The sequence below is a fragment of the Galleria mellonella genome, unplaced genomic scaffold, assembly GCF_026898425.1.
Source record: "Galleria mellonella isolate WM207_F2 unplaced genomic scaffold, CSIRO_AGI_GalMel_v1 utg32, whole genome shotgun sequence".
Taxonomy (NCBI): Eukaryota; Metazoa; Arthropoda; class Insecta; order Lepidoptera; family Pyralidae; genus Galleria; species Galleria mellonella.
Window position 1 is genome coordinate 5,763,590 of NW_026442075.1, and position 18,698 is coordinate 5,782,287.

The following is an 18,698-nucleotide window of genomic DNA, read 5'->3' on the forward strand; positions in this document are numbered from 1 at the left end:
AAAAGTCGTCTGCTTAGGTACCTCTGTCCCATTCGTATTTCTACTGTGAAGAAGTTGTTTTTGCATGGCTATGTTTCGGTTTGAAGAATGGGATATAGCAATGAAATTACAGGGTACAAAGGCATGAAACCTTAGTCTTCAGAAATGGCAACGCATGAAGACAATCACGGCGCATGAAGACCACAAAGATCATGGGCGACACAATATACTTTGTTATAACCATGATATTGTTCATGTCTATAGGCGACGGTTACCGCTTTCCAGTAGAGGAGCCGTGAGCTTATTGCCATTTGAAATAATTACCAAGCATTGCTTTTGCTTGCACGTATCCGTCTTTATTTATTATATGACGGTTTGAAATTCATCCAACATTTCTGTGATACAGCTATATACTTAGATGGAAAATATTCAATAATTTTAATATATATTACAAATTCACGTCGATTAAATTTGTCATGTAATATTTTATGAAAATGCAACAAAATTCCTAATAAAAACCATAAAAATCTCTGTCACGGTTGAAAATATTCGCTCGTATAGTTCATTAACTACTTCAAACAACATAACTGTTTGTACTACAAGCATTTGCCTATCCACTTATCGTATTTGTTCTCGTGCTTAGTATGGTTTACTTTACTCAAGATATTCACACATCGTTTGTTTGTATGCGAATATAATTTATTTGAAACAAATTTTAAGCTTATTATTACCACAGATCCTGTTAACAATATTTGATATTATTTCTTAAAAATATCTGGCCTATACTAAAACCTACGACGACCATAAAAACACTACAGGTGCAATGTAAAAGTCCTTACAGTTATACCGTACGTGTTATCTGAATACCAGTGACATTTTTCGGTATCTTGTCCTTCTTAGCTGGTTTAGAAGTTGTCGTGAGATCCTAGAAAACATTAATTTCAAGATTTTTATAGCGATTAATAGTTGTTTGCATTACTCAAATTTATCTCAGGTACTGTTAGTGGTCTCATCTAGTTGTTCTAAGATCTCTGGTTATAGTTTAACGACTATTTCACAGCAGGCACATGCAAATATTTCCATAATTTCGAGAACAAAAAGTAAAAGCTGGTAATTTGGAATAAGTATTATGCGTCTCTTTATAAGACTGTCATTATTTTTCACGGTTTGCTATTTTTAGGAATTATGTGATTTAAATTATTAGCTAGACAACTCAGGTTATCTGATGTATGTAATGTTATACAGGAATAACGTTTTCAATATAAGGACGTCTTTTGGGTCGTATTTATACAAATGTAATAATGAAATTATGTGGTCATGATCGGCTTATATATCGATAGAAATGAGAATTGCTACAAAAGGTTACATACTGTTTATTGTATTAAACAGTACCCTGTCACTATTATTGTACACTCAATGCACTAAATTATAATCAAAACTAAACTCACTTGTATACACTATTATGCAATTTTGTACAACTTTATATAGGAGGAAGTGTTTTATTCGATTGTATTTTATATGTATGTAGATATGTTAGACGACATATTTATCAATTTTAAGTTAATTTTGATGATTTTTCATCCAAAGTTAAGATTTACTCCTTTATTTGTTTCATACCAATTATGTCAAAAGAATCAATTTCTTTTTTAAACAATATCAGAAAGCTGAAATTATTATTATTAAAACGACAAATCACTGCCATTTAATGGTCACTCTACTAAACATTCACACAAAATATACATCAAACAGCTTTAATAGCGCTAATACATTCATAAAACTTTTAATAACATATTTTATTACAATAACTTCTAATTGCGTGAAATTATACCAATCACAACGCAGAATTATGTATCCTATGCAAATCTTGAGCAAAGTATCATTCGTTCAGTGTACGACCATCGTAATACCTCTAACGATCGACATCCCATATCGGCACTTTATTACATAATCGTCTGTTCCCTCATTATGTTTAATAGAAATCCGATTATTACCATTACACTGTAAATCGTGAAAGCTATTATAGTATATAGCCTCGCATTTACTATAACAATTTAACACTAGTACAGGTCATTCGCAGCATATGGAAACGTCCCATTTAGCGAACACTTGTTACTCGTTCCACATAACTTCAAGCTTCGGATAACGGTAGCTTATGTTATAACTATCAATGCACAAGATATGGCATCTATAACAAATTTAAAATGATGGTAGTTGTAGAACAAATATTTCTTTACTACAGAAACCAAATTTTTTTGCTAACGGTAGTCCAGTGGTGAGCAAGCTAAATCTCAAGTTAGAAGATGCTTATCATCAAACTAAATATATAGTGACACGATATTAGGAAAGCTCATTTCGAATAATGGGAAAAGTCGTGACAAAAGAAGAAGAAATAAAATAGAATAAATATCCATATGGAACCGCATAATCATTAAAGTTAACCCGTTTAAAATCAATGCATTTATAAGAATCATACCATAAAGAGACTGTTGTAAATGAATAAATCGTCGAACATATAGAGTACGAAAAAGAAGAATTAATGTATAAAACATTTTAAAAATAATAAATTGTAACTAATAACAGTAACTACAAATTTATGTTAATCAAAGTATATAGTATATCGAGTTAAAATATATCCAGCCATTATCAACACTCTGATTTTATACGTCTGAATAAACGCCCTTGTCACACTATGTTTTTGCTATCTTGCTTAATTATGTTTCAGTTTAATACATGGCAGTAACGTTATTGGAATGGATACGAAGGATACTATGGGCTTCACCGTAACTTTACCACTTTTCATCAAGCGAGCGGAATTTATTATTCTGTTTATATATTATTCTGTGTCGTTAAAAAGAGAAATAAAACGCAGTTTTCACTCACTATTGAATCAATTTGTGATAAATTCTGAATCTCGAAATCAATGCAAAACATTGACAAAAAAATTAATCAGTTATAAGTGTTTATTTCAATAGTCCATCCAATTAAGTGCAGTAGTGGGCAAAACATGTGTTAATAAAATCACTGTCAAAATAATCTTGACGCCGAATTAATTTCACTTTCGATTATCTTATAATGAATTGAGAGGTCAGATACACAGGTAACTTTCGCCTGAGGCCAATAATATAATAGACCTCAGTATTATGCATACGATCGGAATTTACTAATGTTATGACATCATTATGTTTTTCGTTTATTTTTTAATGGACTGTAACACTTTTTGTTTCAGGTATGTACAAACGTTGGTGTAAGTGTTATTTATGAAATTGATGATGGTGAATCCTGACCACTTTTGGTCACGGCGACCGCTTTGACTCCGCTATTACTAATTTATAAAATTATTAAAGAACCTCTGTCCCATTCGTGTTTCTACCGTGAAGCAGTTGTATTTGCATGGCTGTATTTTGGTTTGAAGGGTGGGATATTGCGGGAATTTACAGGGTACAGAGGAATAACACCTGAGCCCTCAGGAATGGCAACTCATGGGGGGTATCATGGGCGGAACAGTATACTCTGTGATGTCTATATAGGCGGCGAATAATAACGGTATAACTTTATTCATTACGATAAAAGAGAGTTTTGCAATTAGCTAGAGTTAAAGTCACTACCTCTGAGTTCTTTTAAATTAAGAATAGAAATCTTTCAAGCAAACACTGTACTGACTCAAGTTTACTAATTACTGAAAAAAAAGATACAATTTATAAAGAGCTACTCGTATTTATAATTATTTAAAAGATAATGCTATGTAGCTGTACTACTAAGGCCTACGCCTTTTGTACATTCAATAAAGTACAACAAAAATCCAATATTTTTTAAAAATATAGTCCCATGATATTTATTATAACTATTATACTGTAATAACCAGTAACATTGTTAGTACCAGTAGCATCAGTTTGGTTATATATCCAAATTATAGTAATCTTTATATGTGATTCTTCTGTTTTACCTATTGCTCCATTGAAACATCTATACATACTCGTACATTTCTAGGCAAGGGAGTTCAATTTAGGAACGGCAACTCATGTATAATCGGATGATAATATGAGGGTCCAGTAAGTAAAGTTTTCCTTAAATTGAAAAATAATGAGTGAGAGATTGAAGCACCGGGAAAAATTCATTAGATAAGCAACCAAGAAAGTGACCTTATATCGATGTCTTTAAAACTCTTGGCACCACGAATCTCTAAATCACTTGTAACAACAATCGCATATTTCCCATGAATAGAGAAATTAGATTGACACTAGGGTCAAAGGTGGCCGTTGAAAATCACAATTTCGACACAAGAATGGATTTGATTTTATACTTTCACAAAAATCTGTTAATAGAATAATCCGTCATAGATTGTGCTAGTGAAAAGCTTGCAAATGCTGTGCTTTATGTGAATCTTGAAGGAAATGTATTGTAAAAATGTTCCATTATATAATATTGTCATTGCTACTGGAATTTAGACTACCAAGGTCACATTCTTTTTGTTAGTTGTTAAAGAAAAAGTAATACGGAATTTTACTGTATACTGTACACAGCTACGCTAACACCAGTAAGACTTAGGTAACCCATATAGATGGTTTTTATTTAAAGTCTCCCTTGGTAACTTTTGTTGCTAATATCGATCAAATTACATATTACTACTACTTTAATATCTATAAACTTTCACTTATTGTTACTAGACATATTCTATGTGGTTGCGACAATTATTTACTCGGTACGTACTCTAAATGCATAGATAATTATTAGCAACTTACTGACAGTGAAATCTTCTTCAAACAATGACAAACCAATTAACATTCTCGCTTTCCAATGGTCAAAAGCCCTGTACCCTGCGACACTATAGAAAATGAGCGTGTTATTAATTTTGCTTGCTCTTTTGTTTGAAACTAGTTCATTTTGTTATTGCATGAGCAGTGGAGACATTATTTCAGCCAAAACAATAGGGATTTGTTCGGTGTTCCTAACAATGCCTGTTGTAAATTTTGGATTTGACGAGTGCTAATAATTACACAAAGTACGACGCCTAACGGCTTCGTTCACGCGTATCTTATTATTTACTATCACGTTACCAAAATGTAATAAAAATAATTTATTTTAAGTTTATAATCTTTTTAAAAACATTTTTTTCCTTATTTTAAACGCTTTTTATTACAGTTGACCAGATTCGCCATGCAGTACGCTCAATCTATTATATATGTCCAATTATGAAATGTTATGCAAAACAAGTTTTTCTTTAAAATCTGCCCTTAATTACTATTCTTGATTAGCGTATTACGAGTAAAACACTCAATCTTAATATAAAACGTGATAAGGTGATTATTATAAAACGTTTAATCATACGAATCACACTTCAAAGAAGTTATATGCATAGACAAAGTAACAAGAAAGTTAATGATTGTTCACATTAATCTTTGTTTTCACATATAAAAAAAAAATACGCATTAAGATCCAATATGTATATAATTAAGAACCGTTTAAACCTATGACTGTTAATATAACTACTCAATATTAAAATTATGTTTCACAAACAATAAATGTGCACTGAAAATATTTTTTGCTCAAATATAAGCTGTAATATAATCTATCAAATGTGTGTGATTATACATAACATCTTGAACGTTATATAAATTATTAAACCTTTTATCTTTTGTAATAATTTTCTTTTAAATTTTTACATCTTAATTAAAAGACACATGACTGCCATAAGAGGAGGATATTTTTGGAGGAGGTATGTTTGTTATCTCATAATTTTGTCATTTTTAAACCGATTTGGAAAATTCTTTTTTTTTTCTGAAAAGATACACTTTGAGGTTGATCTCATAGAAATTTTATCACAATCGGTTCAGTAGTTTAAAATCAATATAACTGGTCAATGAAAACACCAAATTCAGTCGTGGCAATCCACGATTAAAATCGATGTTTATTTGTGTCACTTAAACTATCAAGATTGTTCTTATCGGGCATTGGTACATTATGCTAAGTTTTTTTTTAATCAATTTACAACATCCAGGGAATGGAAAAAGATAGGATGAAAAGGACGGATAACATATTGTATTCTTACTCCAATTCTACACGAATATAATTAATGGTTAAGATATATTAAATCCAAAATAAGGGTACTCAGTGCAACATTGCCTCGATTAGAGGATCCTGAAATTGAATATCGAACTGAATCATTTAATTAAGAAGAATATCAAAAATATTATTCCTAAGCAGTTCTTGGATGAATTTTTACTTTGAAAAGCACCTAAATCCGTCATCGGCTTATATTTAAATACTTCGCGAAGAGGTCCCATAAATTCTTGATAAAGGAATTCACTCTCACATGATTAGTTTTAAATAAAATTGTATTCGTTATCATCACCATCGTCCTTCGGCTTTTTCCATTTATTTAGGACCGACACAGCATAGTTTGTCTTCTTATGATATATATCTGATCTTAATACTATCATGTTTTATCACACCACAAATATAAATGTCTAACTCCATACAATCCATTCTTTTTTCCACCTCTTGTATATCTATGAAATAGTGTTATTAAGTACTTATTCCATAACAATCTGTTATTAAGTTTTTGCTGAAATAGTATAATTCTAAGATATCTCAGTAGCAATAACATAAGTGAGTCTATAAAATTACACGATTATAACGCCTTCGAATAGTTAGCTCACTTGACACATATACGTTAAATCAATTCCGTACACTTTCTACAATTATTATCTTGTTAGTTTCGCTTTCGTACTTATTTGTTGTATGTTTGATGACGCAGCGTTGTTTTGGCATCTCTCGACTCTTAATTACGGCAAGAATCCATTATTCAATTGTACCTGTCGATTTGTAGGCGATGGTCTACCGTGAGATCATCAGTTTCTGATTCGTACCATGTCATTGATTCAATGGCGAAACATAACTTTTTAAATCCGGATTTGATTTCTTATCATGTTTTTGTTGTAATTGACGCTTATGGAACACTGTTTACTGTTATGTAAAAAATTTTTTAATAGTCTCTTGATTGTTCAAATCACGAATTTGGAATACACATATTTTTACTTTTGATTGGCTACAAACTCTGCTCTCTAGTTGTAATAAACCTTAACGTATCTCATTCGGCAGTTGGACGCCCAAGTTGAAATGTTTTTCGGTTTAAATCAAGAAAAATCGTTACATTATTTACAAAAACTGTACTCCGGATTCGTTTGGGAAGGCTTAAGGCTAGAGTGAATAAGCATTATTTGAGTTTGCGTGTAACACGATAGACCTCAACATCACGTAACATTAGTTGAGATTGTGGTCAAACCCGTTACATATATATATAAACTACATTATTTTGACTATTAATTGTCTTACTACTAAACCTTGTTTTTTCCTAAACAGTTACAAAAACATTCCTTCAAACATAATATCTCATAAGGTCAATTGCTTCACTGTAGACTAACTGATATTTAGGACAATTGCAATGTCAGCGAAATTCCTATCAGTGTTCTCCGCAAATTGCTGAGAGACATGGATGATTTTTACACAGCTAACAATAAGACCATGTTTAGGTCATTATTGTGAGTAATAAGACTTCAAACTTTGATATGTTTTCAATAAAAAGGTGTGGAATAATTTCCTATACGTTCCAAGTCACTCAACAAGTTATTCTCTATAACTCGCTCTGACTTGGAGCCTTCTCGTATGGTTTACAAGTCTACCTAGGAAGTGATAATTTATAGCCCTTATTCAAGACGAGTGCTAGGATGCTACCGTTAATGAAACGGGCATTACGCGATTCGAACGTAACTGTCTGGTTTCAAAACGGTAACTATTCGGCTCGCGTGTGGCCGTTGCGTGTCAATGTAGCGGATAAGCATTTTACGGTCCTTTTCTGATTGGCATCGATGAATCTTTTATGTCATTTACGCAAGTTCACGTAACATAGAAATTGATTGGAATGTTTTTTCCGTTCAAAACATTGACTTTCACACTTTTAAACTTGATGTTTTCTACCATCTGAACTAAAAGTATGTACACTCTTTTACCGTGACATTTTGAGTTATATTAGTTCTTTATTAAAAATACATATTTACCGAAAAACAGCCCATCATATTTGTATTTGTACTCACGTATCACTTTCTTAATGATGTTAATAAAATTGTCAAATTTCAATAAAATTTATATCAGAAAGTAGAAATTGCTATCCTCCAAGTGATATATAAATCACGCCGTTAAATATAAGTCTAAAGATAAAATATTCGATTGGAGAGTTGAGTAATTGCCTTGTTTGTTTCACGACTGATATCGTAGACCGTAGACGTGTTTTTACCTTGCGCTTCACAAGTGCTACGTTATGTAGCCATACACTGACTTACAGAAGCTAGTGTATGGTAATAAATATACAAATATTTAAATGTTGTTTCTCTTAAATATTGTTTAAATTTTTAATATCATAAAGAAGATTTTATCTACGAGTATATTAAAATTATTCTTTAGATAAAAATCTAAGAAATAATTTTAATGCCATAGTTAAAAATATCTTATATTAATTTAGGTAATTATTATAAATATATATTACAGTTATGGTTTTATATTAAAATACAAATTGCAATAAATATTGTTGTTTAAGGCTGTAACGACCGTGTGATTTCGGCAAGGAATAGGTCACCCCTTCCTTTCCCGTGGGTGTCGTAAGAGGCGACCAAGACGACTAAAGAAAGTAAGGGATGGGCAACAGTCCCCTTTTAAAACATCTCCAAAACCTAACTGCGGTTGCTAATTCACCTACCAAGTGTGGCAACTACTGGCAAAACCCACCAAGATGGAGGCCTATGATTAGCAGTGGAATATTAAAGGCTGATGTGAATTAGAAGTTAGAAATTGGAAATGATTAACGGTAATATGGAACTAAGCTATAAAATTCAATCTTAACTTGTTTTATTACATTCATCGTTTCTCATCTGTCCCTAGATGATACCAGGGACAGGCAATTTCATTATGAAATAGCTTAGGTGACAAGAGTACTATAAATACATAAAATATAGTATCTATTAATTTATATGTATGATCCTTAATAATTTATTGCACGCGTAACTGGGTAAATTTATTATATCCTGTACCTGTAGTTAATTGAAGCTTTGTAATATTATTTGCTCATAAACTGATATTTATTAATAATCTTTCATTTCCGTGGCATTAAATGTTTAAAAATTTTTAGAAGAAATATTTATTTAACAGTTATATATGTAATTAGATCAAAATCAACATTAACTATTAGTAATATGACTTCTGTTTAATTTCGTGTATATAAGCCTAGGTACAAAAAGATTGTTTTACACCACGATTGCAATAGGTTTTATTTTTTAACTCCAAAATATAATTCGAAACATTTATTTTAATTTCTGACTTTTTCAGGGTAACAAGGTCTAATTTAATGATTTGGCTTTTCGCGTATTTATTTTACCAGTCTGTAAATCTTATAACCAACCCGCTAAACCAACTTAAAATTTATTGCAATTAAACATAAAATATAACTGAATATATAAAATCTCCAATGAAATAGAGATATGTACATAAATATTTTGAAATTTTTCTTCGAAGGAAATGGCTACTTAAATAATCACAAAATTAATTAGGACCAACACCCTATTCATTATAAAACAATTATCAGTATTCATTCGTAATTGTGAAACACAACACATGCAGAAAAATATTCGTTGGAAACCTCTTGATTTTGGAATGCTTAAAAATCTCAACTTATTATACCACAAAGTAATTGCGATTCTAACACGATGTGTTTATGCAACAACAGATGGCCTTGAACAGATGATGATATTAATGTGGGTCGCATGCGACTACGCATTATGTCGCCCGGCAAACAGCCACTGTCACCACTGCCTACTGCCGGATCATTAAATTGTCGTAACCGTTCGTTAAATCGACAACTTCCATTAGTTCTTTCCTTTTCATGAAAGTAGTAATATTTTTGAAGCTTTAATTATCCATGACATGGAAAAGGTATTTACATTCGGCATAACTGTTTATTGTGGCCTATAAAGATATACACCTTCTCTTTAACCATGTCACATAAATGTGCTAAGAAAATAATTTCGATAAGCAAGCTTGAAACATTCAAGTTGATATTATATTACAAACAGTAATAAATCATATAAATCTTGCTAGACAGAAGTATTCACATTAATTTTTATAATATCACAAATGGTATAGTACATCTTAATATGTTCTATTTTCTTTAGTCACCTTTCACCAAAACGGGAGACTGCAACTTTTAGAGAAAACGCTGTGTTCCAATTAAGGACAGCTGTCGGATTGTTATTGCAATAATATTACTTCTATTACTTCTGTTTAAGTGTTAAGATGAATTGAAAGTTTCTAGTTCTACAATACTAACCTAGTGGGTGTCGAGTCTGGATTCCATTTCCTTTATAAAGAAAACAGAAATTATTAAAAAATACTATTTCCAAGAAAACCTCGATTGTACAAGGATATTAAGAAATTTCTAGCATTTTTAATTCTCTCTTAGATACTAAAGGATACTAAACTACTAAATATCTGATTATAGATCGAAGATCAAGCAAAATCTAAAAAGCTGGCTGCGTTTACAAGTTGTGTGTAATAACTATTATCTATGGAGCGATCTTTAAAATTGCCTTATCTAAATTATTAAAATTGCACAGTTTAAAAAAAGTAAATCATATTTTTATAACATGTACTTTTTGCTGGTTGTCGTGGTTTCATAAACGACAATTTAACGTTCGTTTACCGTATGCAATGGCGCCTTTCACCAAAACTGTGACATCTAACGATCCCTCCGAAGGATCAACGTCGTGACTTAGTGTTTTTTCGTCTCCGTACATACGAACAACCTTATGGTTTATATCCCGTTTTAACAGTACCAACACGGAAACCACGACTTCGCCACAAGTTATAATAAGGCCTATCTAACTACGACTAACGATTTAACCAGTAGGATTTTCCCATGCAATCCTTATGAATATAAAATATCTTATAGTTCTGTACAATAAACGGACGGATACTATTAAGCATGTGAGTGAAATTATATCCCTAGTTAGAAATACATGAATTTAAAAGAAGAGATAAAAGGATATATAATATTTAAGTGAATCATTACAACTCAGTTAAGTATAAGTAAGGAGAAGGTGGTGAGTAGTGTCTAAAATACACTTTTGACAGCTTTCTACCTTGTAGTGGCTTAGACACGTCTATTTCATAATTTTTAACAGTACGCACAGCCGGGAAGTATAATATATTTTTAAATCTATAAGAATAATTGAATCTAACATCATATATTTTTAACACCTTCAAGAAGTGGAAGGTTCTGAGTCGATTATATTTGTTTGCTACTATACAATATCTTCACCAATTCTTAACCGATTTTGCTATTTGATCTCATGTGTCATACTATATCTATACTTTGCCCTTTTGTGGACAAAATTATAAAAGTACTTAAAATCCTATTTAATTTCTGATAGCCTTATAACACTAAAATAAAATATTTTAAGTAGCTATACCTCAATATTATTAGTGTTAAAACGTTATCTGTACCTCAAGTCTAAAGTCCTAATTTAAGCGCGTATAAATCTTAATTGAGCATGCAGATTTAGTTCAATTTACTTTGCTTAGTTCCTGATCATCCACTAGCTATTTACAGTTTCAACTGAGACTAATTATCGAGTTTCCTTCCATCGATAGACACAAGCTACAATTAAGTTCTCATGACATTTATAATTAAAATATTATCGATCTTGTATTATATCCAATGTCGATTTCAATTATTTCTGTTTCTTTCAATTCAGAGATCGTCTTGCCTTTAATGATTTAGTATTGACTTATAAAAGTCGTATGTTTCTTTTGTGCCAAATAAAAATCAAACTAACTCCAATGGTAACGAACACCGTTAACAAAACAAATTAGCAGGCTGCGACGTTGTTAACTGTTGATATACTACTCTCATATTCAACGTTACATATACCGACTTACAATAGTGAGTATATTTTTTAAAATCTTCTCTCAGTCTAATCACATGATTCACCATTCAGACATTAAATCCAACTATATTCCAGCGGTATTCTACAAGTACTAATATTGTAAATGTGAAAGTGGTATAAATATTTGGATGCATATTACTCAATTACATTTGAACGGCTGAACGAATTTTATATTTGATACATGAACGGAACATGTCCTAGATTAACACAGCACCGCCGACGACCTTGTTGGTGTAGCGGTTGAACACATTACCTTATATGCCGATGTTTGCAAGTTTAATTCCCTCACAGTACAAATCTTCGTATTACTGAATTTGTATTGTTCTGGCTATTTATTGTAATTAATAAAAAGTATTTAAGTAATTAGTAATTGTCTACTAACCATAGTACAAGCTCTGCTTAATTTGATGGCATTGTGTGTCTGTCTACTGGGCATGGGTAATATGGATACCGATCCGATTACAAAAGTTCTTCTGGACATTGATGGAGCAAAAAAGGTCATCACACATATCGGTATCGCACATATCGGTCGATTATCTATTTTCCAATATGTTGAAAGTCTTTTATCCAATATTATTTTTAGGACAACAGAGTTTTAACATATTCGTTTTTGAACCAGTATATAGATATTGTAACCAAAACATATAGATATATATTTACTTGCTATATATAACCTACCCTTACTGTCTGGTCGTATTTATTTGTTTATACTTTTTATTCTAATTCACGTGGACAAAGCCGCGGATATAGCTATGTAGTTATTTAATATGCCTACAAAATATTCACAGAACTCGCCCGCCCTCGTCCGAGGCTCAGCCCGCGTGAATAATATACCACTCACGAAAAGCATTTAGCGTTTGGCTCATAAACAATTCCCTTTCTGAAACATCTTTATTTTTATTATCCACTATACTTTATTCAGTGACTGTTCTTTGTTTATTCTAATTTCTATTATACTAACGAGAATAGCACAGTTTGTGCTAACTAAACCTAGACGAAAGCTGTTACTATTTACCATTGTTTAATTAACTATAAATAGACTGAACGGAAAATCACTGTTTGCATGTGATACCAGGATTAAGCGAACTTTCGCTATATGTTTCCTGTGTTTCTAATTCGATATTTCATCTCTAAAATTCAGTCACAGAACATGTTTTGCATTACCAAAGCATTGGCATGTATTAAACCATTGCGTAATTGATATCTGTACTAAATATTATAGAACTCAGAGTACAAATTTTTTTATGATATGATCATAGAAATTAAGTGGTATGATAACACGCAAAGGGCACTTTTGCAACTAATTGTAGCATGAGACGGCATTGTTTTATTGTCGCTTTATAATACGGAAACAAGATGTATTCAATTGTATAAAGACGCTTTTAATGTTCCAATTTCGTGACACGCACGATATGACGTTATCGTCGAATGAATCCGAAAATCATTTACACTCAGTTTGTTACATCGACACTAATAATAATAAATACTACTTTTCATTTTAACTATAAAGTTTAAAAGCGTAATAGATCTTCCATTTTAGCCTCGTTACGATTTGTAACTAAACTAAATAACTATTGTAAAAATTAAATTTGTTAAATGTAAAAATTTACTGTTTATAAATGTTAAGCTGATTGAATATTTAAGATTAATAGCATATAATATTTGTGTGTTATTAAATTACAATTATTTTCATCGCCTTTATTGCGCTTCCATATCTTTAAGGATTTCTCACTAGTTTCAAAATCGAAGCCCTTATTCACTTATAATGTGGCCATTAATGAGGCTGTTATCGAGTCCGAAAATAATTAAACAACCCCGAAGATAAAAACGTGAGTAAAATCGACGTAAACAGTTGTAACTTTATTTTAAATATTATACCTTTGTTCCAATCTATTTTACTTGTAAATTTATAACAATCTATCCTAATGTTTGAACTAAAATAGAATAAATTCTTATATAATTTATTATTTAATAATATAGCGACCAATGAAAGTACAATGCACACTATTCTCGTAATCGATTGAAAAGAAATTGTAGCAAAAAACTGATTCTCTTATGCAATAAAAGAAATAAAACTACACAATACGTATTATTATATAGTGAAAACTAAAAATCGGTTAGCAACAATGCAATAAGTACTGTAAATTTTAAATAAAACATGCCTGTTTTTGTCATTTAAAACGAACTACTTTTATTTTATGAAAATAAAATATTAGAGAACATGATTGTCATATGTACACATAAAAAAATTAGTAAGGTCATTAAAGACACACTTTAATTAAAGTTTAATTAAACTGAATATATGTGGTGCAGTCACAAAGTACCTAATTTATAAGTTTTCTCTTTCTTCATTTAAAAGTTTCTTCTTGTCGGTGTAACTAATTAATAAATTTTTATTAACCATTTCTATCCCGGCTCTATCTTTAACCTCACTATACGACATGACACCTAGTGTTTTTATATGCAACTTAGAATGGCAAATAAGTTGACGGCCCACCTGATGGAAAGTGGTAATCGTTGCCTATAGATATGAGTAGTACAGTGGACATAACAGAGTATATATACTGTTTCGCCCATGATACGCCCCATGCGTTGCCATTCCTGTGTTTCCTTTATCTGTCCCATATAGTTATTCCTCGGTCTTTCTCTTACTCTTTTGCCCTCTATTTTCCCTTCTACTATGCTTTTTAAAAGTCGTCATGTCGTACAAGGTGGCCCAGCATTTTGCCTCTTCTATTCTCTGTTGTTTTTATTAATATACTTTTCTCGTTTACCCTTTCCAAGAGTTCTTCATTTGTTACTTTTTCTGCCCAGCTTATCTTTACCATTCTCCTCTATATCCACATTTCGAATGCCTCGAGCATCTTTCTTTCCTTTTGCGTCATTGTCCATGTTTTACACCCATACTTAGTTCCACATGTAAGTTTTTAAAAATTTCTTACGGATTATTTTTGATAAAAATATATTTTTTGTTATCATTTACATGTTTTTTTATAAACATTTTAATTTTGAAGTTAGTCATTCGTAATAGGTGAACCAAACTAATATTAAAAAAAGAAAAACTTACACTTGCACGGACAATCGTACTTTGTTACAGTAATTTTACGGGAGATTCCTATTATTTTATTAAAACAAGTATATTGTTACATTTCACTGTACATTACACGTATAATAAGCATTATAACATAATCCTAATAACATTTTAAGAATTTATCCTACTTCCGCAATAAATATTCAGTGCGATATCAAACAGATAATTAATTCAATTATCCTCTTATCTGTTGAATATCCTAAATACCACAGGATATCCAGTTTCTAAATCAGGATATTAGAATTCCAATTTCTATCTCATTAATAAACATTCGCAGACTTCCCAACGAACGGCCATTGTTGCAATTCCGTTTACTGGCAGCCTACTTCTGCGGTCCCAGTACTACGTCCCTTTCTCTTTGGACCATCCGATAGATCCGACTATCGACTTTCTATCAGTAATGCGTACTGATTAATTAGAAACGATTAGTAACTACAAGATATTTACCTTGTCTTGCGAAAGTGAAGTCTATTTGGTTACGTTTTGTTTCAAATTAACACGATAATGACAATGGATCTAGATCGGTAAGAACATTTGCTTTTATTTCATCTTCATCACGATTCTACTTAAGCTGTTGGTGAATAAGGAAATTGTACGACTGTTCTTGGAATTGCTCGCAAATAACGTTTTATTCTTTAGCAAATTACATTAATTCGTTTCACTTTTTATTTTGATGTACATTGTTTCGTTTATTGTCAAGAAAACTAATTACAAGTGTCGCAATATAACGTCTTATTTTCAAGGTATAACTGTAGATTCACCAAATAATTTAAAGTATAGTTGAAAAAGGGGAATAAAATATCACCATAGATATAAATATTTAATTCGTTTTACCTTTTACAGAATTTCCGATATATTACAAAATTACTTGAAAATGACATCTCATAGATTTACGGCCTTATTGACAACGGTGTGTCGTAGTAAGCAACCATAAATCATTGGTAATTAATACCATATCCCAGGTCTTTGTTTCGTATTATGAAGAGTGTCCGACATGTGCATATGAATATTACCTTTCGCCGCCTCAATGTTGTAATAAATCAAAACATGTCATTATGTCTCAGTACGACATAGTTTTGTATCATGTTTTAGTTGGAAACATTTTGAACATTAGGGTCTGCATATATAGAGGACAGTCTGCGGAGATTTTTCCAACAAGTTAGAATAACTAGAATTGCATTACGATACCCATTCAAGGCGACTAAGGAAACTTAATAATAGAGGGATGGGCAGTAGCGTCCCTCTTAAAACGTCGCCAAAGCCTAACTGCGGTTGCCAGAAAGGCATGTGTTTAACAGTGGACAGTTAACGGCTGATAAACGTAACTTAAATATAAGATATCACTCGAGAGAGCTAATAAAAAGTCAATGATAAATGGCGTATCTCTATTGCTCCTTTCTGAACGTAAGTCTTCCCTATAGACTGTCGCCATAAGAAACCTTAACTTCAAATACCCCTAATTAGAATATTAAAACACGTGCTAAAATTGTCCTAAGTCCACACAGGCCTTTAATATATAAATAAGGCATTATTAATGGTAATATCCAATATGCTAGATTAATTATACTTATCTTACCAATAATATCTTATCCTGTGATATAAAAAACAAATAAAAATGGAAGAGGTTTAACTAGAAGAAAATCTGATCGAAATAGCATAAACCGTACTAAAAGATACAAGGGAGTGGGAGAATTTGTTATTAATGAGGATTATCGACCCCATTACTTACGATATATTCTATCAGGTCGATCTACATGCAGTCCCCCTGAAAACCATAATGGTTCTTTTTTGATAAATTTTTCACGATAAGCTAACTAACCTGCTTTCACTTAGCCTATCATCATCCCTCACTGGTGCTCCGCCAACGTATACCAATAGGTTACCATTGCATTATAATCAATAAAAAAGATACCCAAAGGAATGCCCGTCGTGTGGAGTAACTAGCACTTACATAATTTACGTAACATTTACAGTAACATCTTATCACACGACATAAAAAGTAAACGCGAGTACAAGTTATAACTAGAAGTAAACCTTACGGCACTAGTAAAGTTCGCGCTAAAATTATCTCAAGAACCGTCTCATCTGTGCAGGTCTCTAATGTAAATGAGAAGATTAATGACAACCGGTAAGTTGCATCACTTATGCGACCCTTACGGTAACATCTTATCACGCGAATAAAAAGCAATGAACACGAACGAAAGGGACATAACTAGAAGTAGACCTTACCGAACTGGTGAAATCCGTTATATCAACCGATGCAATAGTGCCGGTCTAATTTACAATTTAATCTTATTTTAATATACTTTTTAATCTATACTATATATACTATTATAACATTAACATTTTATCTGTCTGTTTGTATGTTAATCCGGCTCCACGCAAAGACTATTGCATCAAAGTGGGTGTGGTTTTTACAGTCGTGTTCCTAAAGATCTAACTAAAGACTAACTGATGAGTAACTGATCCGAATGTCTAGTGTACGTTTCATTTTAATAGAAGTAGTCTTCTTTTTGTTTTCGTACTTTTTGAAATCACGCGTACGAAGTAGCTGACAAAAAGATAGTTTGCAATATTCCTGGAAGAAAACTCCATATACAAAGCAACTCTGTGGGATTGTTATTATAACAAGAGTAATAAAATTGCATCTTGAAATTATCAAGATGAAATTTTATTACAATTTGGCCAGTAAATTTGTATATCAACACATAGGAACTACAAATTGATAGACCAAATTACGCAGCTTCTAGACTTCGTTATTTATCCTTTTCCCCAAAAATCCTAAAAACTCGAAACATTTATATATTGATCTAGATGTCTCTATATACAAAATAATAAATAATTGATATAATCCCAAAATAATTTAATCTGTATCTACGAGTATCTATGAATTTTTAAAACCAATTAGTGACAAAGCTAATACCACAACAAAAGGCCATACGTCTTTAGAAATACTCGTTCATTACGTATGATAGATTGACTGTATAAGAGTGAAAGTCTAGTTTGTGAATAGGTTCCCCTCTAACCAAGGTAAATTTGTTTCTCAAAAAAATTTACGGACATCCGCCGCTGTGGCGACCACAATTCTGTTAATGATAGGAAAGTGCCGCCTTGTAGGTCTAATGTATTTTTTGTACCCCGAACTTCATGGTTAAAGAAACTTTTGTGTCGTCAGTCAAAAAATTTATGAACATTCATAATTACTTTATGGTAAAGTAAAAACGAGTACATATTGTTCCGCAAAAAAGCAGCGGTTTCAAACGTGACAAAATTAACATTGACTAGTAATCTCACCGTCCTTATTCATATTTTAATACAAATGAAATACACTAGCTGGCATTATGTTTTGTAGACATATTGTTTTTAAAATTAAAATTCGCTATTGTATGTCTATAAGTAATTATGAAAAATGAATCATGGTGATTGCAAAAAGAATGATCAAAATCGACATGACAATCCATTGAAATTTTTTTCCTATCAGAGGCGTATTTAAAATAATGGAATTATATCCACTAGAATTATGTCGAAGATTTTGTCTTAATTAACTAATAATTAATATTCTTTTGAATATAATAAAAATGTACTTTTATAGAGCTTTATGAAAATTTTGATCAACGATCTCAATGTTTTCATAATAA

General features: G+C 31.5%; 2 protein-coding genes across 3 annotated transcripts in view; one reads left to right on the top strand and one right to left on the bottom strand.

The window, feature by feature from the left end:
• Positions 1-18,698, top strand: part of LOC113510614 (elongation factor-like GTPase 1) — a 154,655-nt gene that overhangs the window by 51,461 nt on the left and 84,496 nt on the right. The gene's annotated exons all lie outside the window — the stretch shown is intronic.
• The window catches only part of LOC113510615 (zonadhesin), a 64,508-nt gene that overhangs the window by 43,882 nt on the left and 1,928 nt on the right, over positions 1-18,698 (bottom strand). The gene's annotated exons all lie outside the window — the stretch shown is intronic.